We start from the raw sequence: 27,353 nt of genomic DNA, 5'->3' as shown, positions 1-27,353 counted from the left end.
AGGGAAATGGTGATCGGGATATTGACAGGATTGAAGGCCGATAAATCCCCAGGCCCTGATAATCTACATACTAGGGTACTTAAGGAATTGGCCCCAGAAATAGTAGATGCACTGCTGGTCATCTTCCAAAATTCGATAGACTCTGGAACAGTACCCATGGATTCGAGGGTAGCTAATGTTACCCCACTATTCAAAAAAGGTGGGAGAGATAAAATGGGGAATTACAGACCGGTAAGCCTGACATCGATAGTGGGGAAAATGCTAGTGTCCATTATAAAAGATGTAATAGCAGAGCACTTGGAAAACAGTGACAGGATCAGACAAAGTCAACATGGATTTACAAAAGGTAAATCGTGCTTGACTAATCTACTGGAATTTTTTGAGGAGGTAACTGGTAAAATAAATAAGGGAGAACCAGTGGATGTGGTGTATTTGGACTTTCAGAAGGCTTTCGATAAAGTCCCGCATAAGAGATTAGCGCATGGGATTGGGGGCAAGGTACTGACTTGGATAGAGAACTGGTTGGCAGACAGGAAGCAAAGAGTTGGAATAAACGGGTCTTTTTCCAAGTGGCAGGCGGTGACTAGTGGGGTAATGCAAGGATCGGTCCTAGGACCCCAGCTATTCACAATATATATTAATGATCCAGACAAGGGAACTAGATATAATATCTCCAAGTTTGCAGACGACACAAAGCTGGGTGGGCGTGTGTGCTCTGAGGAGGATGCTGAGAAACTCCAGTATGATTTGGACATGGGTGATTGGGCAGATGCATGTCAGATGCAGTATAATGTGGATAAATGCGAGGTTATCCACTTTGGTGGCAAAAACAGGAAGGCAGATTATTATCTGAACGGCAATAGATTGGGAGAAGGGGAAGTGCAATGAGACCTGGGTGTCCTTGTGCACCAGTCGCTGAAGGTAAGCATGCAGGTGCAGCAGGTGGTTAAGAAGGCAAATGGTATGTTGGCCTTCGTAGCAAGAGGGTTCGAGTACAGGAACAAGGATGTCTTGCTGCAGTTGTACAGGGCATTGGTGAGACCACATCTTGAGTATTGTGTGCAGTTTTGGTCGCCTTATCTGAGGAAGGATTTTCTTGCCATGGAGCGAGTGCAGCGAAGATTCACCAGGCTGACACCTGGGATGGCATGAATGATATATGAGGAGAGATTGGGTTGATTGGGCTTATACTTGCTGGAGTTTAGAAGAATGAGAGGGGATCTCATTGAAACTTATGAAATTCTAACAGGACTAGACAGACTAGATGCAGGAAGGATGTTTCCGATGGCAGGGGAGTCCAGAACCAGGGATCACAGTCTAAGGATAAGGGGTAAGCCATTTAGGACTGGGATGAGGAGCAATTTCTTCACCCAGAGAGTGGTGAACCTGTGGAATTCTCTACCACAGAAGGCAGTAGAGGCCAATTCATTAAATATATTCAAGAAGGAGTTGGATAGAGCCTTGTGTCCAATGAGGGGAATAAAGGCCCACAGCCTCCCCTGGCCCCGGGCCCTGAACAAGGGACTGGAGAAACTCGCTGCCCTGCGGATCAGACAATCAGCCGGCGCAAGTCCCGCCCCTCAGGCTCCCTGATTGGTTGGAGCACCTGCCGCCGACTCGCTCCTCCAGCCCCACCCTGCTCGCTCCCTATTGGTCGGAAGCTCCCGTCAATCAGGCCCTGGGCCCGGATCACGTGTCCCTCACCGACTTTACCAAGAAAACCCCAGGCGGTCACCGGGCAGAGCTGCTGGTCTGCGAGAGCGGGGTCAGGAGATTAATAAACTGCGGGTAGGCCACGCCGCAGTTTTATAAAGTTGGAGAACGGCCTCAGGCCCGAATGAGATCCCGCGGCCCGGTCTATTTTCCTCCGGACGGCAGCTGTGAGGCTTTTTATCAGTGACAGGCCCGGGTTACGCGTGGCCATCTTGGTGGAGGAAAGAAGACCGGTTCCACCTGCAGCACGGCACATGCACGGCCATCTTGGTACAGGAACAAAGGGTGGGCGGGGTTTCAGGGTCCCAGTGACCAGGAGAGACAATCATTGACTCATTGATTTTATTCTCACTCTGCACACAGCGGGTGTAGAACTGAACCCAACCAGAGTAAAGGGAGGGGGGAAAACTGGGAGTGGAGGAAAGAAATGTTGGAGATGGTGCGATGGGTTTGGATTTCAGCACAGGGAGGAGGGAGAGTGTGTGGGATGGGGATTTACAGCTTTGGGGGAACAAGAGAGGAAAGAATGTTCCACAGAAACTAGAATTGTCTGTTCTGAATTTCTATCCTGTATTTATAGTGATGACTTTTGTAAAGTTGTTTTACAGGGTGTGAGAAGGGTAGGATTTACAGACGGGAAACTCAAACCAAACATCACATCAAGATCTGACAGAGTCACTCCATTCATCAGGACCTGAATATCATTGACCTTTTGTGGTAAACCACTTTTATCGTTCACTATCGTTACACTATGGTTATCACTGTTTATATCGTTACACTATGGTTATCACTGTTTACACTGTTGTACCACTACACAAGGTCACCTCTTGCCACGCTGTTATACCTGGGCTGACCACAGCTGACTCCGCCCATGGCTCCGCCTGCTTGCCCAGGTATAAAGGTGGTCGACTGGCTGGTATTCCTCCTTGTTGGATCCGATCACCCACGAGGGTGGGCTCTGTTATTTAGCCAATAAAAACCTATAGTTACTAACTTAACTCGTCGCTTTTCATGAACTGAATTGATAGGTATATCACCTTTGAATATGGAAGGACAAATGTTTGTCTCTTCTGTCTGTGGGAAAAGATTTCAAACATCAGTGTGACTGGAAAACACACACCCGAGTGAGAGTGTTCCAGTGCACTGACTGTGGAAAGAGGTTTAACCAGTTACACAGCCTGAAAAATCATCGCACCATTCACAGCGGGGAGAAACCGTACACGTGTTCTGTGTGTGGACGAGGCTTCAACTGATCGTCCAACCTGGAGAAACGCAAGGACACCCGCACCACGGAGAAATGGTGGAAATGTGGGGACTGTGGGAAGAGATTCAATTATCCATCCAAGCTGGAAACTCATCAGCGCACTCACACCAGGGAGAGGCCGTTCACCTGGTCCGTGTGTGGGAAGGGATTCGCAGAGTTATCCAAGCTCCAGATACACCAACGAGTTCACACTGGGGAGAGCCGTTCACGTGTATTGAATGTGGGAAGGGATTCACTCAGTTATCCAGCCTCCATAGACACCAGCGAGTTCACACTGGGGAGAAACCGTTCTCCTGCTCCGTGTGTGGGAAGGGATTCGCAGAGTTATCCAAGCTCCAGATACACCAGCGAGTTCACACTGGGGAGAGCCGTTCACGTGTATTGAATGTGGGAAGGGATTCACTCAGTTATCCAGCCTCCATAGACACCAGCGAGTTCACACTGGGGAGAAACCGTTCTCCTGCTCCGTGTGTGGGAAGGGATTTGCAGAGTCATCCAAGCTCCAGATACACCAGTGAGTTCACACTGGGGAGAGGCCACTCACCTGCTCCGTGTGTGGGATGGGATTCACTCATTCCTCAACTCTGCTCGAACACCAGTGAGTTCACACTGGAGAGAGGCCGTTTAAATGTTCTGACTGTGGGAAGAGGTTTAAAAGCACTGGAAATTTGACGACACACCAGTGTACACACACTGGGGAGAAGCTGTTCACCTGCTCCGTGTGTGGGAAGGGAGTCACTCTGTCATCCCACCTGGTGAGACACCAGCGAGTTCACACTGATGAGAAACCATGTAAGTGTTCTGACTGTGGTAAGAGCTTTAAATCGCTGAAGGACCTGAAGAGACACCAGCGAGTTCACACTGTTCTGTAGCTGGGGCAACATGAACGTGGAATGGATGAATGTTTTATAAATTCTTGGACTGCTGTTTAATCTTTAAGACTGTTGTGCTGATGATTCCCTTCGATTGACTGTTCATGGTGTTACATAGAATGTACAGCACAGAAACAGGCCATTCGGCCCAACTGGTCCATGCCGGTGTTTATGCCCCACACCCACCCTACTTCAATTAACCTGATCAACATCTCCTCCCATTCCTTTCTCCCTCATGTGGCTTCCCCATAAATGCATCTGTGCTGTTCACCTCAACTACTCCCTGTGGTAGCGAGTTCCCCATTCTTACCATTCTCTGGGTAAAGACATTTCTCCTGAATTCCCTACGTAATCTATCAGAGACTATTTTATATTGATGGCCCCATAAATATGATGAGATTCTGTTAAGCTGACGTGTATGATGTTGTACTTTGTCTTTGACCCCTAAGTAAACCTGAGGTCATCCAAAACTCGGCTGCCCGTGTCCTACCTCGCACCAAGTCCCGTTCACCCATCACCCCTGTGCTCGCTGACCTACATTGGCTCCCTGTTAAGCAGCACCTTGATTTCAAAATTCTCATCCTTGTTTTCAAATCCCTCCATGGCCTCGCCCCTCCCTTTCTCTGTAATCTCCTCCAGCCCCACAACCCCCCGAGATATCTGTGCTCTTCCAATTCTGGCCTGTTGTGCATCCCTGATTTTAATCGCTCCACCACTGGTGGCCGTGCCTTCTGTTGCCTCGACCCTAAGCTCTGGAATTCCCTGCCTAAACCTGCCCAGCTCGCTACCTCTCTTTCATAAGAACATAAGAAATAGGAGCAGGAGTGGGCCATACGGCCCCTCGAGCCTGCTCCGCCATTCAATAAGATCATGGCTGATCATCGACCTCAACTCCACTTTCCCGCCCGATCTCCATATCCCTTGATTCCCCTAGAGTCCAAGGATCTATCGATCTCAGCCTTGAATATACTCAACGACTCAACTTTCCTCCTTTAAGACGCTCCTTAAAACCTACCTCTTTGACCAAGCTTTTGGTCACCTGCCCTAATTTATCCTTATGTGGATCGGTGTCAAATTTTGTCTTAAAATACTCCTGTGCAGCGCTTTGGGATGTTTTACTTAATTAAAGGCGCTATATAAATACAAGTTGTTGTTGTTTTGATGAATGAAACATTACTGAGCCCCTGTACCCGTGTTATGGGATGAAGTGCCAGACAAGTGAAGGCACAACATCTGGGTGTGAATCTAATAATAACTTCACGGACCGTATAGGTGTGATAACCAGACGGGCTTATGGTTATAGTCTGGTCACAGATGGACTAAATTCCCTGAATTAGCAGGGGTTCAGGAGGCGGTCAACAGACGGGTCCAAACAATCCCATTTCCTGAGCGGTAACCAAGCTTGTGTATAAGAACAGGCCACTTAAGCCGTTGTCAGTTGGAACAGACTCGAGAAGATCGCGCGTGAATCCACTGTACTTCTATTCTCCAGATTGAGGGAATTATCACCCGATCTGTGTTATGCAGCGCTCTTAATAAAGTCTGGAGAGACAATTTGTGTTCTTGTGAGCTTGGTTATCTGGTATCCGAAACCCTGGGACTCCCGATCATTAGAGTCAACCTCAGTGTGTGGAAAGGGATTCCCTGGTGTATCCCACCCGCTGACACACCAGAGTGTCCACAGTGTGACTGCGGTGGGTCGATTCCACTGTTTCCGATGCCTTTAATCACATCCAGGACTGAACCATGTTAATTCAGGCAACTGGGGCTTGTTAATGTTAAAACCCCAATAACTGGGCTGGATTTAAAGATTATTCCCTGTTCTCTCAGTACTAGTGAGCAGAGAGAAGCTGATGTTATAGAATCATAGAGCACAGTGGGATGCCTTTCGGCCCATCGTGCTGGTGCCGGCTCTCTGAAAGAGCGATGCAATTAGTCCCACTGCCCTGCTGTTTCCCCACAGCCCTGCAAATTTCTGCCTTTAGTATATATCCAATTCCCTTTTGAAAGTTACTATTGAATCTGCTTCCACCTCCCATTCAGGCAGCACATTCCAGATCATCACAATTCGCTGTGTAAAAAAAGTCTCCTCATTTCCTCTCTAGATTCTTTTGCCAATGATCTGAAATCTGTGTCCTCTCGTTACCGACCCTCCTGCCAGTGACAACAGCTTCTCCTTGTTTGCTCGATCAAAACCCCTCATAATTTTGAGCACCTCGATCACAGCTGCACTTAAACGTCTCTGCTCCAAGTTATATTGCCATTGTTTTGTGAATTGTTGCTGTGATCGAGGTGCTGGATGTCCATGCCTGGGGAATGGGACATTCTATCCTCCGTAGCCCTGTAGGTTACGGCACTTCAAGTGCATATCCAAGTACTTTTTAAATGTGATGAGGGTCTCTGCCTCGACCACCCTTTCATGCACTGAGTTCCAGACCCCCACCACCCACTGGGTGAAAAAAAAATCTCCTCAAACCACCTCTAAACTTCTGACCAATTAATTTATATCTGTGCCCCTGGTTATTGACCTCCCTGCTAAGGGAAATAGATCCTTCCTATCCACTCGATCTAGGCCCCTCATAATTTTATACACCTCAATTAAGTCTCCCCTCAGCCTCCTCTGTAACAAAGAAAACAACCCCAGCCTATCCAATCTTTCCTCATAGCTAAAATTCCCCAGCCCAGGCCACATCCTCATAAATCTCCTCTGCACCCCCTCTCGTGCAATCACATCCTTCCTGTAATGTGGTGACCAGAACTGCACGCAGTGTTCTAGCTGCGGCCTAACTAGTGTTTTATACAGTTCGAGCATAACCTCCCTGCTCTTATATTCTATGCCTCGGCTAATAAAGGCAAGTATCCCGTGTGCCGTCTTAACCACCTTATCTACCTGTCCTGCTACCTTCAGGGATCTGTGGACATGCACTCCAAGGTCCCTCTGATCTTCTCAGTGTCCTACCATTTATAGTGTATTCCCTTGCCTTGTTAGCCCTCCCCAAATGCATTACCTCGCACTTCTCCAGATTGAATTCCATTTGCCACTGTTCTGCCCACCTGACCAGTCCATTGATATCTTCCTGCAGTCTGCAGCTTTCTTCTTCATTATCAACCACACGGCCAACTTTTGCATCATCTGCAAACTTCTTAATCATACTTCCTACATTCAAGCCCAAATCATTGATTTATACCACAAAAAGCAAAGGACCCAGTACTGAGCCCTGCGGAACCCCACTGGAAACAGCCTTCCAGTCACACAAACACCCTTCGACCTTTACCCTTTGTCTCCTGCCTCTGAGCCAATTTTGGATCCAACTTGTCACTTTGCCTTGGATCCCATGGGCTTTTACTTTCATGACCAGTCTGCCATGTGGGACCTTATCAAAAGCCTTGCTAAAATCCATATAGACTACATCAAACACACTACCCTCATCGATCCTCCTCCTTACCTCCTCAAAAAATGCAATCAGGTTAGTCAGACACGACCTTCCCTTAACAAATCTATGCTGACTGTCCCTGATTAATCCGTGTCTTTCTAAATGAAGATTTATCCTGGCCCTCAGAATTTTTCCCAATAATTTTCCCACCACCAAGGTTAGGCTGACTGGCCTGTAATTACTCAGTCTATCCCTTTCTCCCTTTTTAAACAACGGTACCACGTTAGCAGTCCTCCAGTCCTCCGGCACCACCCCTGTAGCCAGAGAGGATTGGAAAATGATGGTCAGAGCCTCTGCTATTTCCTCTCTTGCTTCTCTTAACAGTCTGGGATACATTTCATCCGGGCCTGGGGATTTATCCACTTTCAAAGATGCTAAACCCCTTAATACTTCCTCTTTCACTATGTTTATTTCATCTAATATTTCACAGTCCTCCCTGATTGCGATGTCTACATCGTCCCTCTCTTTTGTGAAAACAGATGTAAAATATTCATTAATATATATATGATGTTAGGTTAGTGTGCCCTTACCCCTGTTTATTATTCAATCAGTGACTGCCCCTTTGCCAGGCCCGCTGCCTGCGGCCCCTCTCCCAGATTCCAGCCCCAGCTCTGTGCTGACTGAGCTGCTCTCACCTGGGGACAGCGCGTCACAATCGGCCCCAGTGCACCTGAGCTGGAGAGGAGGCCCCGCCCCCTTGCCACGCCGCCATTGGTTGGAGGACCCGCCGCTAGTCAGCTCCGCCCGCGCTCTTCCTTTTGGTCAGAGCTCCCGTCAGTCACAGGCCCTGCGATCACGTGCTGCGGTTCACTCCGCCCCCTCGCAAAACTCACTTTCCCTCACTGATTGCGGCTCTTCACCAACACCATCTTTACAAAGAAAGCCCCGTGCGGCAGCCTGGAGCTCGGGCCCAGCGTGCAGGCGCGGGGGAGGATGATTGACAGGGGCCCAGGGTGTGTGCTGAGCATGCGCGGTGCGGGCCGGGCGCCTGTGGAGCAGGAGAGGGCGAGGCCATGGGACGCATGCGCGGGGTCAGACACAACTCAGTGGCCGGAGCTGATGAGAGACACAAGAACAGAAGATGTAGGAGCAGGAGTAGGTCATTTGGCCCCTCGATCCTGCTCCGCCATTCAATAAAATCATGGCTGATCTGATCTTGGCCTCAACTCCACTTCCCTGCCCACTCCCCATAACCCTTGACTCCCTTATCGTTCAAAAATCTGTCTATCTCCACCTTAAACACACTCAATGACCCAGCCTCCACAGCTCTCTGGGGAAGAGAATTCCAAAGGTCAGAGGCTGGGTATCCTGTGGCAAGTGTCTCACCTCCTGACTCCCCAAAGCCTTTCCACCATTTACAAGGCACAAGTCAGGAGTGTGATAGAATACTCTCCACTTGCCTGGATGAGTGCAGCTCCAACAACACTCAAGAAGCTCGACACCATCCAGGACAAAGCAGCCCGCTTGATTGGCACCCCATCCACCACCTTAAATAGTGACTCGCTGCACCACCAGTGCACTGTGGCTGTAGTGTGTTCCATCTACAAGATGCACTGCAGCAACTCGCCAATACTTCTTCAGCAGCACCTCCCAAACCCACTCGGATCCTGCAGAGATACCTGTACATCGAGAATCCTCCTCGATGGTGTGCGCTGGCGACATATTTCTTCTGTCAGCTGCATGGCCTCAATTACGACACACAGCTCCTGTTTGTGGAATTGGGTGGTACACATGCCTACCTGCGGGAGCTGCCTGTCTTCTACCAGGAACTGCTATGGGTCTGGAACAGCGTCGCCTCCAGGCGGAGTTCTCCCCCATCAGGAGTGGCGGTTCTCCTTCGGGAGCCGCTGCTCAGGAATCCGCACCTCCGTGACTGCTGGATCGGGTGGCTGGCGGAGAGCAGGGCTGTGCCTGGCAAGGTGACTAGAATCAGGGACCTGCTCGATGGTGGAGGAGTGGGCTGGATGGCGCCAGAAGAGCTGGCACAGCGCCTGTCCTTGGCCAACGTCTGGCGCACGGCCAAAGCCATCGAGTTGCTGAAAGCGGCAGTGGGCCCTGACTCCACTAGGTGTATCAAGGAGGCTCAAGCACATGGGGTGATCCCGTCCGAACTGACCCCCGTTCGGACAGAATTCCTCATCGGCACACGACCCTGAAACCCCTCTCAGGAAATGGCGCCTCACAACTTGAGCCGCCTCGGGGAAATGTCCTCCGTGCCCTTGAGCTCTGCATGGAGGGGTTTCCTGTACGGGCTGCTGCTGCACACTCTCCACTTTGCCATCATCGTCTGCCGTCCGTACACGCCTTGGTGTGCCATCTTGCCATCTGGTTGGGGCGGAGGTCCCCAATGGAGGGCTCTCTATGCAGGAGTCCTCCCTTGTTCTATTGGGGACTTGGCCTGGAGGGTGTTGCACGGAGCCGTCCCTTGCAATAAAATGTTAAGTAGGTTCACAGACTCCCAGGCCGCCTGCCTTTTCTGCAGCCTGGAGGAGTCCGTGTTCCATGTTTATGTGGAATGTGAGAGGTTGCAGCCCCTGTTCCATTTTTTGAAGGGGCTGCTCCTCGATTTTTGGTTGCAATTCAGTCCCACGCTCCTGATCTACGGCCACCCGGTGTGAAGGGGAGCAGGCAGATCGGAGGACCTCCTTGTAGGACTGCTCCTGAGCCTGGCCAAAATGGCAATAAACAGGTCCAGGCAGCGGGCAGTCGAGGGGGTCGTTCGGCCCGATTGCCTGCCTCTCTTCCGCGGCCATGTTCATGCCCGGGTGGCCCTGGAGATGGAGCACGCGGTGTCTGCTGGCACACTTGAGACCTTCCGAGACTGGTGGGTGCCGCGAGGACTGGAGTGCATTGTCACCCCGGCTGGGGTGAATTTAATTTAATTTGATAAGTTTCAAAAATGAATTTAAGTTTTTAAGTTTCGTTACAGTCCACTTGTTCGGCCGGGAGAGCGAGAGGCTCCGCTCGGCGATGCAGAGAGCCCTGCAGATGGAGAAGAATGTCAACCAGAGTCTGCTGGATCTGCACAAACTCTCCACTGGGAGCGCCGACCCTCAACTGTGTGAATTCCTGGAGACCCATTATCCAGATGAACAAGTGAAGATGACCAAGAAGCTTGTAGAGACTGGGACCCCTGCCTTGTAGGCATGAGGGCTTGTGACTTTGTACAAAGAGCTGAGACCTGAGCTCTGTAAATGTCATTTACTGTAAATAAAATGTTCAATCTTACATTAAAATTTTTTTTTTAAATAACATTATTTAAAGACAAATTTCCTCCAGTTTCACAGACAGCCTTTGTCACTGCAATAATTTCTTAAATGTTTAATCATTAAATCAAAAGCATCAAAAAGGAAGAGAGAGTAGCAAAAGTAAAGAAAGACTTGCATTTCTATAGCGCCATTCATGACCACTGGACGTCTCAAAGCACTTTACTTTTTGAAGTGTAGTCACTGTTGTAATGTGGGAAGTGCAGCAGCCAATTTTCACTCAGCAAGCTCCCACAAACAGCAATGTGATAATGACCAGATAATCGGTTTTGTTATGTTGGTTGAGGGATAAATATTGGCCAGGACACCGGGGATAACGCCCCTGCTCTTCTTCAAAATACTGCCATGGGATCTTTTACATCCACCCGAGAGAGCAGACGGGGCCTCGGTTTAACGTCTCATCTGAAAGACGGCCCCTCCGACAGTGCAGCACTCCCTCAGCACTGCACTGGAGGGTCAGCCTAGCTTTATGTGCTCGAGTCTCTGGAGTGGGACTTGAACCCACCACCCTTTGACCCAGAGGCGAGTGAGCTGCCCACTGAGCCACAGCTGACAACGTTGGTCCCTTAGAGGTAGAGACAGGAGAAATTATTATGGGGAATAAGGAAATGGCAGAAACGTTAAAACAAATATTTTGTATCTCTTCACAGTAGAAGACACAAAAGCAAACCAAAGATGGGGAACCGAGGGTCTATTGAGGGTGAGGAACTTAATGTAAAGTACTAGAGAAACTAATGGGACTAAAAGCCGACAAATCCCCTGGACCTGACGGCCTACATCCTAGGGTTCTAAAAGAGGTGGCTGAAGAGACAGTGGATGCATTGGTTTTGATCTTCCAAAATTCCCGAGGTTCTAGAACGGTCCCAGCGGATTGGAAGGTCGCAAATGTAACACCGCTATTCAAGAAAGGAGGGAGAGAAAAAACAGGGAACGACAGGCCAGTTAGCCTGACATCAGTCATTGGGAAAATGCTGGAATCCATTGTTACGGAAGTTGTATCAGGGCACTTAGAAAATCATAACATGGGTAGGCTGAGTAAACATGGTTTTATGAAAGGGAAATCGTGTTTGACAAATTTATTAGAGTTATCTGAGGATGTAACTAGCAGGGTAGATAAAGGGGAACCAGTGGATGTAGTATATTTGGATTTCCAAAAGGCATTCAACAAGGTGCCACATAAAATATTATTACACAAGGTTAGGGCTCACGGTGTTGGAGGTAATATAGTAACATGGATAGAGGATTGGTTAACAGACAGAAAACAGAGAGTAGGGATAAACAGACCTTTTTCAGGTTGGCAGGCTGTAACTAGTGGGGTGCCACAAGGATCAGTGTTGGGGCCTCAGCTATTTACAATCTATATTAATGACTTAGATGAAGGGACCGAGTGTCATGTATCCAAGTTTGCTGATGATACAAAGCTAGGTGTGACAGTAAGCTGTGAGGAGAACACAAAGAGTCTGCAAAGGGATATAGATAGACTGAGTGAGTGGGTAGTAAGGTGGCAGATGGAGTATAATGTAGGGAAATGTGAGGTTATTCCCTTTGGTAGGAAGAATAGAAAAACAGAATCTTTTTAAAATGGTGAGAAACTTTCAAATGTTGTTCAGAGAGATTTGGGTGTCCTCGTGCAAGAAACACAGAAAGCTAGCCTGCAGGTACAGCAAGCAATAAGGAAGGCAAATGGCATGTTGGCCTTTATTGCAAGGGGGTTGGAGTATAAGAGTAAGGAAGTCTTGCTCCAATTGTACAGGGCCTTGGTGAGACCACCTGGAGCACTGGGCACAGTTTTGGTCTCCTTATCTAAGGAAGGATATACTTGCCTTGGAGGTGATGCAACGAAGGTTCACTAGATTGATTCCTGGGATGAGAGGGCTGTCCTATAGAAACATAGAAGATAGGAGCAGGAGTAGGCCATTCGGCCCTTCGAGCCTACTCCGCCATTTGAGATCATGGCTGATCATCCAAATTAAGTACCCTGTCCCTGCCTTCTCCCCATATCCCTTGATCCCTTTAGCCTTAAGAAATATATCTAACTCCTTCTTGAATATATTTAATGAACTGGCCTCCACCGCCCTCTGTGGCAGAGAATTCCACAGGTTCACCACTCTCTGGGTGAAGAAATTCCTCCTCATCTCTGTCCTAAATGGCTTACCCCTTATCCTTAGACTGTGACCCCTGGTTCTGGACTCCTCAGCCATCAGAAACATCCTTCCTGCATCTAGTCTGTCCAGGCCTGACAGAATTTTATAGGTTGCGATGAGATCCCCTCTCAATCTTCTAAACTCCAGTGAGTATAAGCCCAATCGACACAATCTCTCCTCATACGTCATTCTTGCCATCCCAGGTATCAGCCTGGTGAATCTTTGCTGCACTCCTTCCATGGCAAGAATGTCCTTCCTCAGATAAGGCGACCAAAAGTGCACACAATACTCAAGGTGCGGTCTCACTAAGGCCCTGTACAACTGTAGCAAGACATCCTTGTTCCTGTATTCGAACCCTCTTGCTACGAAGGCCAACATACCATTTGCCTTCTTAACTGCCTGCTGCACCTGCATGCTTACCTTCAGCGACTGGTGCACAAGAACACCCAGGTCTCTTTGCACTTCCCCTTCTCCCAATCTATTGCCATTCAGATAATAATCTGCCTTCCTGTTTTTGCCACCAAAGTGCATAACCTCACATTTATCCACATTACACTGCATTTGCCATATTTCTGCCCAATCACCCAACCTGTCCAAATCGTACTGAAGTTTCTCGACATCCTCCTCACAGCATACCCACCCAGCTTTGTGTCGTCTGCAAATTTGGAGATATCACATCCAATTCCCTCGTCCAGATCATTAATATATATTGTGAACAGCTGGGGTCCTAGGACCGGTCCTTGCGGTACCCCACTAGTCACTGCCTGCCACTCGGAAAATGACCCGTTTATTCCAACTATGATGAGAGATTGTGTAGAATGGGCCTATACTCTCTGGAGTTTAGAAGAATGGGAGGTGATCTCATTGAAACATACAAGATTCTGAAGGGGATTGACAGGGTAGATGCTGAGAGGTTGTTTCCCCTGGCTGGAGTGTCTAGAACTAGGGGCCATAGTCTCAGGATAAGGGGTCGGCCATTTAAGACCGAGATGAGGAAGAATTTCTTCACTGAGAGGGTTGTGAATCTTTGGAATTCTCTGCCCCAGAGGGCTGTGAATGCTGAGTCTTTGAGTATATTCAAGGCTGAGATCGATAGATTGTTGGACTCTAGGGGAATCAAGGGATATGGAGATCGGGCGGGAAAGTGGAGTTGAGGTCGATGATCAGCCCTGATCTTATTGAATGGTGGAGCAGGCTCGAGGGGCCGTATGGCCGACTCCTGCTCTTATTTCTTATGGACTTTCAAAAGCCATTTGATAAAGTACCACACAAGAGGCCTACTCGGAAAAGAGAAGCACATGGTATTAAAGGGCTGATGGTAATTTGGGTATATAATTGGCTGAGGGATAGGAGACAGTGAGCAGTGCTGAGGGATGTTTTTCTGACTGGAGGGAAGTATGCAGTGAGTCCCCCAGGGGTCGGGATTAGGACCATTGCTTTTCTTGTTATATATAACTTACCTGGACTTGGGTATAGGTGTACAAGTTTGAAGTTTACAGATGATACAAAACTTGGCAACGTAGTAAATAGTGTGTTCTGGACCGATGGACTATTTTATGTGTGCAGATAGCACCCTCTGGTGGTGGTTATTGTGTTAGCAGTGTGTTTGTATGAAGCAGAGGTCATTTGACCTTTGTTCCTTTCTTCCTGTGTAAGGTCATTTGACCTTTGCTCCTTTCTTCCTGTGTGAGGTCATTTGACCTTTGTTCCTTTCTTCCTGTGAGAAGTCATTTGACCTTCATACCTTTCTTCCTGTGTAACACAGGAAGTAGAATTCCAGGAAGAACCTGGCAGTAATGGAGGATTCCATAAGGGTTTCACAATCCAATGTAATCTGATTTCATATGTTAGGCCAAGCGCAATATCTGTGAGTATCTTTGTTTCTTAGCATAATAGCAACGTTGTCAGAGTAGTATTTTGATAACACTTTGTTTATAAAAGGTTAATATTTGATAGTTACAGAAGTGAGTCCAAATGTTAGTTAGTTATACAATTAGTCTATTCTACTGTTGTAAATATGTTTATATCTTATGTAATATCGAATGTATAGTACTCAGTTTATGTCCAAAACATACTTTAACTTTGTTTACAGTTTCACAAAATTGTTCAAGTAAAGGCTTCAAACAGCAAACGGCTTCACGAAGAATTATTTTGAATAAGTGTTTAACTTGCTGGACAACTAGATAGGAGCATGTCTAGTGCGGCCAGTACAGTGAAAAGATATCAGTGAAAAGATAGCAATACAGCTAGCTGTGAAGAGCAGAGCAGGAGGAACCCAATGTAAGCCTTAACCTCGTAGAGCACATCTACCTCACATCAACATGTCAGAAGATAATAACGAAAATGCTTTGCAGCGAGGAGAAGACCTTAAACAGGCAGACGAAACTGTAGAAGGTGACAATCGGTCTATAAGCTCCGGTTACGTCAGATCGCAAGCTGGTTCACGGTCATCAGGTGGTTCTAGAATAAGCGTGACTATCACCAGAGCACTGGCTAAGCTAGTGGCAGCTCAAGCCAGAGCTGCACATGCGAACAGTGAAATAGAAATAAAAGTAAGACAGGCCCGTCTCCAAGCTGAACCCCAAGCGGAACAGGCCCGACTCCAAGCAGAACGCCAGGCTGAACAGGCCCGTCACCAAGTTGAACGCCAGGCTGAACAGGCCCGTCACCAAGTTGAACACCAGGCTGAACAGGCCCATCACCAAGTTGAACGCCAGGCTGAACAGGCCCGTCTCCAAGTGGAACGCCAGGCTGAACAGGCCCATCTCCAAGTTGAACGCCAGGCTGAACAGGCCCATCACCAAGTTGAATGCCAGGCTGAACAGGCCCGTCACCAAGTTGAACGCCAGGCTGAACAGGCCCATCACCAAGTTGAACGCCAGGCTGAACAGGCCCGTCTCCAAGTGGAACGCCAGGCTGAACAGGCCCATCACCAAGTTGAACGCCAGGCTGAACAGGCCCATCTCCAAGTTGAACGCCAGGCTGAACAGGCCCATCTCCAAGTGGAACGCCAGGCTGAACAGGCCCATCTCCAAGTTGAACGCCAGGCTGAACAGGCCCATCTCCAAGTTGAACGCCAGGCTGAACAGGCCCATCTCCAAGTTGAACGCCAGGCTGAACAGGCCCGTCTCCAAGTTGAACGCCAGGCTGAACAGGCCCATCACCAAGTTGAACGCCAGGCTGAACAGGCCCATCTCCAAGTTGAACGCCAGGCTGAACAGGCCCATCACCAAGTTGAACGCCAGGCTGAACAGGCCCATCTCCAAGTTGAACGCCAGGCTGAACAGGCCCATCTCCAAGTTGAACGCCAGGCTGAACAGGCCAGTCACCAAGTTGAACGCCAGGCTGAACAGGCCCGTCTCCAAGTTGAACGCCAGGCTGAACAGGCCCGTCTCCAAGTTGAACGCCAGGCTGAACAGGCCCGTCTCCAAGTTGAACGCCAGGCTGAACAGGCCCGTCTCCAAGTTGAACGCCAGGCTGAACAGGCCCGTCTCCAAGTTGAACGCCAGGCTGAACAGGCCCGTCTCCAAGTTGAACGCCAGGCTGAACAGGCCCGACACCAAGTTGAACGCCAGGCTGAACAGGCCCATCACCAAGTTGAACGCCAGGCTGAACAGGCCCATCTCCAAGTTGAACGCCAGGCTGAACAGGCCCATCTCCAAGTGGAACGCCAGGCTGAACAGGCCCATCTCCAAGTTGAACGCCAGGCTGAACAGGCCCATCTCCAAGTTGAACGCCAGGCTGAACAGGCCCATCTCCAAGTTGAACGCCAGGCTGAACAGGCCCGTCTCCAAGTTGAACGCCAGGCTGAACAGGCCCATCACCAAGTTGAACGCCAGGCTGAACAGGCCCGTCTCCAAGTTGAACGCCAGGCTGAACAGGCCCGTCACCAAGTTGAACGCCAGGCTGAACAGGCCCATCTCCAAGTTGAACGCCAGGCTGAACAGGCCCATCTCCAAGTTGAACGCCAGGCTGAACAGGCCCGTCTCCAAGTTGAACGCCAGGCTGAACAGGCCCATCACCAAGTTGAACGCCAGGCTGAACAGACCCGTCTCCAAGTTGAACGCCAGGCTGAACAGGCCCGTCTCCAAGTTGAACGCCAGGCTGAACAGGCCCGTCTCCAAGTTGAACGCCAGGCTGAACAGGCCCGTCTCCAAGTTGAACGCCAGACTGAACAGGCCCGTCTCCAAGTTGAAAGCCAGGCTGAACAGGCCCGTCTCCAAGTTGAACGCCAGGCTGAACAGGCCCGACACCAAGTTGAACGCCAGGCTGAACAGGCCAGTCACCAAGTTGAACGCCAGGCTGAACAGACCCGACTCCAAGCGGAACAGACCCGACTCCAAGCGGAACAGGCCCGTCACCAAGTGGAACGCCAGGCTGAACAGGCCCGTCTCCAAGTGGAACGCCAGGCTGAACAGGCCCATCTCCAAGTTGAACGCCAGGCTGAACAGGCCCATCACCAAGTTGAACGCCAGGCTGAACAGGCCCATCTCCAAGTTGAACGCCAGGCTGAACAGGCCCGTCTCCAAGTGGAACGCCAGGCTGAACAGGCCCGTCTCCAAGTTGAACGCCAGGCTGAACAGGCCCGACACCAAGTTGAACGCCAGGCTGAACAGGCCCATCTCCAAGTTGAACGCCAGGCTGAACAGGCCCGTCTCCAAGTTGAACGCCAGGCTGAACAGGCCCATCACCAAGTTGAATGCCAGGCTGAACAGGCCCGTCACCAAGTTGAACGCCAGGCTGAACAGGCCCATCACCAAGTTGAACGCCAGGCTGAACAGGCCCGTCTCCAAGTGGAACGCCAGGCTGAACAGGCCCATCACCAAGTTGAACGCCAGGCTGAACAGGCCCATCTCCAAGTTGAACGCCAGGCTGAACAGGCCCATCTCCAAGTGGAACGCCAGGCTGAACAGGCCCATCTCCAAGTTGAACGCCAGGCTGAACAGGCCCATCTCCAAGTTGAACGCCAGGCTGAACAGGCCCATCTCCAAGTTGAACGCCAGGCTGAACAGGCCCGTCTCCAAGTTGAACGCCAGGCTGAACAGGCGCATCACCAAGTTGAACGCCAGGCTGAACAGGCCCATCTCCAAGTTGAACGCCAGGCTGAACAGGCCCATCACCAAGTTGAACGCCAGGCTGAACAGGCCCATCTCCAAGTTGAACGCCAGGCTGAACAGGCCCATCTCCAAGTTGAACGCCAGGCTGAACAGGCCAGTCACCAAGTTGAACGCCAGGCTGAACAGGCCCGTCTCCAAGTTGAACGCCAGGCTGAACAGGCCCGTCTCCAAGTTGAACGCCAGGCTGAACAGGCCCGTCTCCAAGTTGAACGCCAGGCTGAACAGGCCCGTCTCCAAGTTGAACGCCAGGCTGAACAGGCCCGTCTCCAAGTTGAACGCCAGGCTGAACAGGCCCGTCTCCAAGTTGAACGCCAGGCTGAACAGGCCCGACACCAAGTTGAACGCCAGGCTGAACAGGCCCATCACCAAGTTGAACGCCAGGCTGAACAGGCCCATCTCCAAGTTGAACGCCAGGCTGAACAGGCCCATCTCCAAGTGGAACGCCAGGCTGAACAGGCCCATCTCCAAGTTGAACGCCAGGCTGAACAGGCCCATCTCCAAGTTGAACGCCAGGCTGAACAGGCCCGTCTCCAAGTTGAACGCCAGGCTGAACAGGCCCGTCTCCAAGTTGAACGCCAGGCTGAACAGGCCCATCACCAAGTTGAACGCCAGGCTGAACAGGCCCGTCTCCAAGTTGAACGCCAGGCTGAACAGGCCCGTCACCAAGTTGAACGCCAGGCTGAACAGGCCCATCTCCAAGTTGAACGCCAGGCTGAACAGGCCCATCTCCAAGTTGAACGCCAGGCTGAACAGGCCCGTCTCCAAGTTGAACGCCAGGCTGAACAGGCCCATCACCAAGTTGAACGCCAGGCTGAACAGACCCGTCTCCAAGTTGAACGCCAGGCTGAACAGGCCCGTCTCCAAGTTGAACGCCAGGCTGAACAGGCCCGTCTCCAAGTTGAACGCCAGGCTGAACAGGCCCGTCTCCAAGTTGAACGCCAGGCTGAACAGGCCCGTCTCCAAGTTGAAAGCCAGGCTGAACAGGCCCGTCTCCAAGTTGAACGCCAGGCTGAACAGGCCCGTCTCCAAGTTGAACGCCAGGCTGAACAGGCCCGTCTCCAAGTTGAACGCCAGGCTGAACAGGCCCGACATCAAGTTGAACGCCAGGCTGAACAGGCCAGTCACCAAGTTGAACGCCAGGCTGAACAGACCCGACTCCAAGCGGAACAGACCCGACTCCAAGCGGAACAGGCCCGTCTCCAAGCGGAACAGACCCGACTCCAAGCGGAACAGGCCCGTCTCCAAGCGGAACAGACCCGACTCCAAGCGGAACAGACCCGACTCCAAGCGGAACAGACCCGACTCCAAGCGGAAGAGGCCCATCACCAAGTTGAATGCCAGGCTGAACAGGCCCGTCTCCAAGTTGAACGCCAGGCTGAACAGGCCCATCTCCAAGTTGAACGCCAGGCTGAACAGGCCCGTCACCAAGTTGAACGCCAGGCTGAACAGGCCCGTCACCAAGTTGAACGCCAGGCTGAACAGGCCCGTCACCAAGTTGAACGCCAGGCTGAACAGGCCCGTCACCAAGTTGAACGCCAGGCTGAACAGGCCCGTCACCAAGTTGAACGCCAGGCTGAACAGGCCCGTCACCAAGTTGAACGCCAGGCTGAACAGGCCCGTCTCCAAGTTGAACGCCAGGCTGAACAGGCCCGTCACCAAGTTGAACGCCAGGCTGAACAGGCCCGTCTCCAAGTGGAACGCCAGGCTGAACAGGCCCGTCACCAAGTTGAACGCCAGGCTGAACAGGCCCGTCACCAAGTTGAACGCCAGGCTGAACAGGCCCGTCACCAAGTTGAACGCCAGGCTGAACAGGCCCGTCACCAAGTTGAACGCCAGGCTGAACAGGCCCGTCACCAAGTTGAACGCCAGGCTGAACAGGCCCGTCTCCAAGCCACATTAGACGCTCTGCAGCAACAAAAAGAGATAGATGCTGCATTAGCCGAGACACATGTATTCGAGGCAATTTTGGAGGGAGTTGATCCCGAGACAGCTTACAAACCTTTAATTCCCGTTCTGTGGCAGAGTCCACGACTGCGCACCATAGATTACGTGAGCGACCATGCCGACATACAGTTTACAGGAGAAAGGGATGGAGGCCTGCACATCTCTACAGACGCAAGCACTTCGTATAACATGCCACAAGTTGCCAACCAAGGTCAAAGCAGACAGCGTGCCTCAAGTCGCAGAGTCTCCCCCAGCAGAAAGGAAGACACGGTGCAGAGGAATAGGACGCCGAATAGAGAAAGTCAGAGGCAAATCCCCTCTCGGTTCCTTGAGACCTCCAACAGAGCCCCTAGCCAAGGCAACCCTGGCACAGGTCCCAGCACCTACGACCTCGCCAAATACCTTGCACGCACCCAGCTGGTGACTTCGGGGTTAATCAAGTTTGATGACAGGCCGGAGAATTATCGGGCTTGGAAGTCCTGCTTCCACGATGCCATATTGGGCTTAGACCTGTCGGCAGGAGAAGAGCTCGGCCTCCTTATCAAGTGGCTCGGCCCAGAGTCCGCCGGACAGGCCTGCAGGATAAAAGCGGCCAATGTGGGGCAGCTGCCAGAGGGGTTGAAGAAGGCTTGGGCGAGGCTGGAAGAAAGCTACGGCTTGCCCGAAGCCATTGAAAGGGCTCTCTTTGACAGGTTGGCGAACTTTCCGAGGTTGACGAGTAAGGAACCCCAGAAGCTCCGCGACCTTGGAGATCTGCTGTCGGAACTCAAAGCCGCAAAGCAGGACGGCTACCTACCCGGTCTATCGTACTTAGACACTTCCAGAGGGGTAAGTCCCATCATTGAGAAGCTTCCATTTAACCTGCAGGAGAAGTGGATAACGTTTGGATCAAAGTTCAAGCTAAAGCACAACGTGGCGTTCCCACCATTCTCTGCGTTTGTTAAATTCATCCGTAAAGAAGCCAAAGCCAGAAACGACCCCAGCTTCAACTTCTTCTCCTCCCACCCAGCACTTGCCAGAAGAGACAAGTTTGCCAGACATGGAAAGACACCAATATCTGTCCACAAAATGCAAGTGTCCTCAACTGAGCACACAAAGATTCAGAAGAAACCTGAGGATATGAGCAAACAATGCCCTATCCACAACAAGCCCCATCCTTTAAAGAAGTACAGAGGCTTCAGGGAGATGTCCCTGGAAGATTGGAATCAATATCTTAAAGAGAACTCTACATGTTTCAAGTGCTGCTCATCCACGAGCCATCTCGCCAAGAACTGCAAGGTAGATGCAAAATGCACTGAATGTGAAAGTGATCGGCACGTTTCAGCACTACACCCAGGCCCAGCTCCTTGGAAGTCAGAGACGCCTCCTCCTGCTTCAGAGCACGGCGGGGAGAGAGAGGGAGCTGCTGGTCCAGAGATTACATCCAGGTGCACCGAGGTGTGTGGAGAAGGAGTGAGCACAAGAGCATGCTCCAAGATTGCCTCGTTAATGTGTACCCTGTAGGATGTCGCCAGGAATCTGAAAAGATGAAAGCACACTTCCTAGAATTTGTCAAGAAAATGCTTGTCAACGATTATGCAGAGATAGCTCCTCCACTCCAGGAAGGCCAAGAGTGTTGGTACCTCCCTTCCTTCGGAGTCTATCACCCCAAAAAGCCGGAATAGATCCGCGTGGTGTTTGACTCCAGTGCACCATATCAGGGAGTCTCTCTCAACGACGTACTCCTCACAGGGCCCGATCTTAACAACAGCCTCTTGGGAGTGCTCATGAGATTCAGGAAAGAGCCCGTCGCCATCACTGCCGATATCCAGCACGTTTCATTGCTTCGTGGTGAGAGAAGACCACAGAGACTTCCTCCGCTTCCTGTGGTATCGGGACAATGACCCCAATAGAGACATTGTGGACTACAGAATGCGTGTCCATGTCTTTGGGAATAGCCCATCCCCTGCTGTCGCCATATGCGGACTAAGGAGGGCTGCCAAGGAAGAAGACGACGACTTTGGCAGTGATGTGAGAGGGTTCATCGAATGAGAGTTCTACGTCGACGACGCACTGAAGTCATTCCCGACCGAAGCAGAGGCCATCAGTACCCTCGGACGAGCCCAGGAACTACTTGCACTATCCAACCTCAGGCTGCATAAGATAGCCTCTAACAGACCAGCAGTGATGGCGGCATTCCCCCCTGAAGATCGTGCTAAGGACGTCAAGGACCTAGACCTCTTCACTGATGACCTCCCCCTACAGCGTAGCCTAGGGGTGTCGTGGAACATAGCAACAGACACGTTCACGTTCCAAGTCCTAGACGCCAAGAAACCCTTCACACGTAGAGGAGTGCTCTCTACAGTCAACAGCCTATACGACCCTCTCGGCTTCTTAGCCCCTGTCACCATACAAGGCAGGCTGCTCCTCAGGGAACTCTCCACACGCACTGAAGAGTGGGATTCACCTCTCCCCAAAGAGATGGAAGCAGTGTGGGACAGATGGAGAGACTCATTCCAAGACTTACAGGAGATCCAAATACCTCACTGCTCTACGTCTTTCTCTCCCTCAAATGCCCAATTCAAAGAGCTTCGTGTCTTTGCAGACGCATCCGCTAAGGCCATTGCAAGCGTGGCTTATCTGAAGGTCACCACTCAAGAAGGACAAAGCAAAATCGGCTTCATCTTTGATAGAGTCAAGTTGGCGCCCCAGCCAGACCTCACCATACCCAGATTGGAACTGTGCGTAGCAGAACGCAACCTACCCCCTCACAGCAGTCTACGGAAGCTGCATCCTATCATCGACACCGATGGACCGTCTCTGAGGTGGTTCTTCTTTTGTCGCCAGAGGACTCCAGTGACAAGTAGAGTTCGGACTATGTGGAGTCATTAACGACCCCAGACGGGGAGTGTTCTGGACCAATGGACTATTTTATGTGTGCAGATAGTACCCTCTGGTGGTGGTTATTGTGTTAGCAGTGTGTTTGTATGAAGCAGAGGTCATTTGACCTTTGTTCCTTTCTTCCTGTGTGAGGTCATTTGACCTTTGTTCCTTTCTTCCTGTGTGAGGTCATTTGACCTTTGTTCCTTTCTTCCTGTGAGAAGTCATTTGACCTTCATACCTTTCTTCCTGTGTAACACAGGAAGTAGAATTCCAGGAAGAACCTGGCAGTAATGGAGGATTCCATAAGGGTTTCACAATCCAATGTAATCTGATTTCATGTTAGGCCAAGCGCAATATCTGTATCTTTGTTTCTTAGCATAATAGCAATGTTGTCAGAGTAGTATTTTGATAATACTATGTTTATAAAAGGTTAATATTTGATGGTTACAGAAGTGAGTCCAAATGTTAGTTAGTTATACAATTAGTCTATTCTACTGTTGTAAATATGTTTATATCTTATGTAATATCGAATGTATGGTACTCAGTTTATGTACAAAACATACTTTATCTTTGTTTACAATTTCACAAAATTGTTCAAGTAAAGGCTTCAAACAGCAAACGGCTTCACGAAGAATTATTTTGAATAAGTGTTTAACTTGCTGGATAACTAGATAGGAGCACGTCTAGCACGGCCAGTACATAGTGAGCATAGTAGTAGCAGACTTCAGAAGGACAGAGACAGACTGTGAAATGAGCAGACACAAGGCAGATGAAATTAAATGAGGATAAGTGTGAAGTGATGCACTTTGGGAGAAACAACAGGGAGAGGCCGTATAATCTAAATGGGACTATTTTGAGGGGGTGCAAGAGCAGAGGGACCAGGGGGTCCATATTCACAAATCTTTGAAAGTGCCCAGCAAGTTGGTGAGACGGTTCAGAAAGTGTGTGGGATACTTGGCTTTGCAAATAGTGCCATTGAATACAAAAACAAGGAAGTTACACTAAACCTTTACAAATCACTAGTGAGGAACATAGGACAGGAGGAGGTCATTCAGCTCCTCGAGCCTGTCCCACCATTCAATGAGATCATGGCTGATCTGTGATCTAACTCCATACACCCGCCTTTGGCCCATCTCCCTTAATACCTTTGGGTAACAAAAACCTATCAATCTCAGATTTAAAATTAACAATTGATCTCGCATCAATTGCCATTCGTGGAAGGAAGTTCCAAACTTCTACCACCCTTTGTGTGTAGAAGTGTTTCCTAATTTCACTCCTGAAAGGTCTGGCTCTAATTTTTAGACTATGCCCCCAGCCCTAGAATCCCCAACCAGCGGAAATAGTTTCTCTCTATCCACCATATCTGTTCCCCTTAATATCCTGAAAACTTCGATCAGATCACACCTTAACTTCTAAATTCTAGGGACTACAACACTAATTTATATAATCTCTCCTCGTAACTTAACCCTTGGAGTCCGGGTATCATTCTGGTAAACCTACGCTGCACTCCCTGCAAGGCCAATATATCCTTCCTAAGGTGTGATGCCCAGAACTGCTCACAGTACTCCAGGTGTGGTCTAACCAGGGTTTTGTGCAGCTGCAGGGTTTTGGCCTCAGCTGGAGTCTTGTGTACAGTTCTGGGCACCACACTTTAGGAAGGATGTCAAGGCCTTGGAGAGGGTACAGAGGAGGTTGACCAGGATGGTACCAGGGATGAGGGACTTCAGTTATGTGGAGAGATTGGAGAAGCTGGGATTGTTCCCCTTAGAGCAGAGAAGGTTAAGAGGAGACCTAATAGAGGTGTTCAAAATAATGAGGGGTTTTGATCGAGCAAGTGGGGAGAAACTGTTCACTCTGGCAAGTGGGTCGGTAACCAAAGGTCACAGCTTTAAAATAGTTGCTAAAAGAACTAGAGGGGAATGAGGAGAATTGTTTTCACACAGAGGGTTGTTAAGATCTGGAACGCACCATCTGAAAGGATGCTGGAATCAGGTTCCACAGGAACTTTCAAATGGTAATTGTACACGTACTTGAAGAGGACTAGTTTGCAGAGTTCTGGGGATAAAGCTGGGGTTTGGGACTAAATTGGACAGCTCTTTCAAAGAGCCGGCACAGACAGGATGGGCCGAATCACCTCCTTCTGTGCTGTTAGATTCGATGATCAGTGTGAACACGCTGGTGTCTCTTAAGGCTCGTAGAGCTTTTAAAGCTCTTCCCACAGTCAGAACATTTAAAAGGGTCTCTCGTCAGTGTGAACTCGCTGGTGTTCCTTCAGATCCTTGGAGCCTTTAAAGCTCTTCCCACAGTTAGGACACTGAAATGGTCTCTCGTCCGTGTGAACTCGCTGGTGTTCCTTCAGATCCCCGGAGCTTTTAAAGCTCTTCCCACAGTCAGAACACTGAAACGGTCTCTCGTCAGTGTGAACTCGCTGGTGTTCCTTCAGATCCCCGGAGCTTTTAAAGCCCTTCCCACAGTCAGAACATTTAAAGGATCTCTTGTCAGTGTGAACACGCTGGTGTGACAGGAGGGTGGATGACAGAGTGAATCCCTTCCCACACACGGAGCAGGTGAATGGCCTCTCTCCAGTGTGGAGGAGCCGGTGTCGCTTGAGCTCCCCGGAGCTTTTAAAACTCTTCCCACAGTCAGAACATTTAAAGGGTTTCTCGTCAGTGTGAACAAGCTGGTGTGTCTGCATGGTGGATGAATGAGTGAATCCCTTCCCACACATGGAGCAGGTGAACGGTCTCTCCCCAGTGTGAACTCGCTGGTGTGACAGGAGGTTGGATGAATGAGTGAATCCCTTCCCACACATGGAGCAGGTGAACGGTCTCTCCCCAGTGTGAACTCGCTGGTGTGACAGGAGGTTGGATGACTGAGTGAATCCCTTCCCACATTCGGAGCAGGTGAATGGTCTCTCATCAGTGTGAACAAGCTGGTGTCCCTTCAGACTCCCGGAGCTTTTAAAACTCTTCCCACAGTCAGAACATTTAAACGGTCTCTCATCAGTGTGAACAAGCTGGTGTAGCTTGAGCTCCCGGGGGATTTTAAAGCTCTTCCCACAGTTAGGACACTGAAATGGTCTCTCATCAGTGTGAACAAGCTGGTGTCCCTTCAGCTCCCCGGAGCTTTTAAAGCTCTTCCCACAGTCAGAACACTGAAATGGTCTCTCATCAGTGTGAACAAGCTGGTGTCCCTTCAGCTCCCCGGAGCTTTTAAAGCTCTTCCCACAGTTAGAACACTGAAATGGTCTCTCCCCAGTGTGAACTCGCTGGTGTATTTGCAGGTGGGATGAACAAACAAATCCCTTTCCACACACGGAGCAGGTGAACGGACTGTCCCTGGTGTGACTGCGCCGTTGAACTTCCAACGTAGACGGGGAACTGAATCCCTTCCCACCGTCCCCACCTTTACCCGGTTTCTCCCCGGTGTGACGGTGTATGTGTCTCGCCAGGTCAGGCGATCGGCTGAATCCTCGTCCACACACCGAACACATGTGCGGTTTGTCATCGCTGCGATCGCTGCTTTCTCCTTCCATGTGCAAAGGCCGATGATATTCAGGTCCTGATGAATCCAGCGACTCTGTCAGATGTTGACGTAATGTTTGGTCTGAGCTTCCCGCCTGTAACTGCTCCACTTCTATAACCCTGTAAATTGAGATCAGAAAAGGATCAGAGGCAAACTGTTGTTTAATTTTCCCCTTTCCGAACCTAGGGGCAGTGAAGCTGATTTTCAGGCCCCAGCTGCTGCACAGGTTGGTTGAAAGGATCAGCAGTAATGGCGGCTGTAATACCCACAAGCCCAAACGCTCCAGAAAGCACTCTGTTGACTCCGAGTCCCGTGCATGTGCTCATGGCCCCCACGCTCTCCCTCCTGCTCCATAATCGCCCGTCCCGATCAGTCCACAACGCGCATGCTCAGCGCACAAAACCCCGCGGTTGGAACATCGGGCGCGCATGCGGAGCCGCAACATCTGGTACGCATGAGCGGCTCAGGTGGGGGCGAGTCGGTGTTTCGCCTCAGCCGCCAAGGAGGTGCGCATGTGCAGGACGACCCAACATTCCTCCTGTCAGCAATCACTCCCTCGTTTCTTCAATAAAAACAGAAAATGCTGGAAATACTCAGCAGGTCAGGCAGCATCTGTGGAGAGAGAAACAGAGTTAATGATTCAGGTTGATGACCGTTCGTCAGGACTGCTTGTTCTTTAGTGTCAGCCAGTGGCTCAGTGGGTAGCACTCTCGCCTCTGAGGCACAAAGTTGTGGGTTCAAGTCCCACTCCAGAAACTTGAACATTGAATGGCGGAGCAGGCTCGAGGGGCCAAATGGCCTACTCCTGCTCCTATCTTCTATGTTTCTATGTAAGTTTAGGGACCCTCCATGTTGACTTTGTCTGATCCTGTCACTTTTTTCCAAGTGCTCTGCTATTACATCCTTTAAAATGGACTCTAGCATTTTCCCCACTACCGATGTCAGGCTTACCGGTCTATAATTCCCCATTTTCTCTCTACCCCTTTTTGAACAGTGGGGTAACATTAGCTACCTGCCAATCCATGGGTACTGTTCCAGAGTCTATCGAATTTTGGAAGAGGACCAGCAATGCATCTACTATTTCTAGGGCCACTTCCTTAAGTACCCTAGGATGTAGATTATCAGGCCCTGGGGATTTATCAGCCTTCAATCCCATCAATTTCCCTAACACCATTTCCCTACAGATACTAATTTCATTCAGTTCCTCCCTTT

The 27,353-nt window shown here is 50.2% G+C and overlaps 1 long non-coding RNA gene across 1 annotated transcript; it reads left to right on the top strand.

Annotated features, from left to right (window-relative positions):
* The first annotated feature begins 2,333 nt into the window (after positions 1-2,333).
* Positions 2,334-10,532, top strand: LOC147083621 (uncharacterized). The gene is made up of 2 exons (XR_015075969.1): positions 2,334-2,430; positions 10,213-10,532. It is a non-coding gene; the product is annotated as an uncharacterized LOC147083621 (long non-coding RNA).
* Positions 10,533-27,353: the final 16,821 nt, after the last annotated feature.

The sequence above is a fragment of the Somniosus microcephalus genome, unplaced genomic scaffold, assembly GCF_052327205.1.
Source record: "Somniosus microcephalus isolate GS21.2 unplaced genomic scaffold, FLI_Smic_1.0 scaffold58, whole genome shotgun sequence".
NCBI classification, from domain to species: domain Eukaryota; kingdom Metazoa; phylum Chordata; class Chondrichthyes; order Squaliformes; family Somniosidae; genus Somniosus; species Somniosus microcephalus.
The sequence above is the reverse complement of the archived record's forward strand: the minus strand, read 5'-3'. Positions and strand labels throughout refer to the sequence as shown.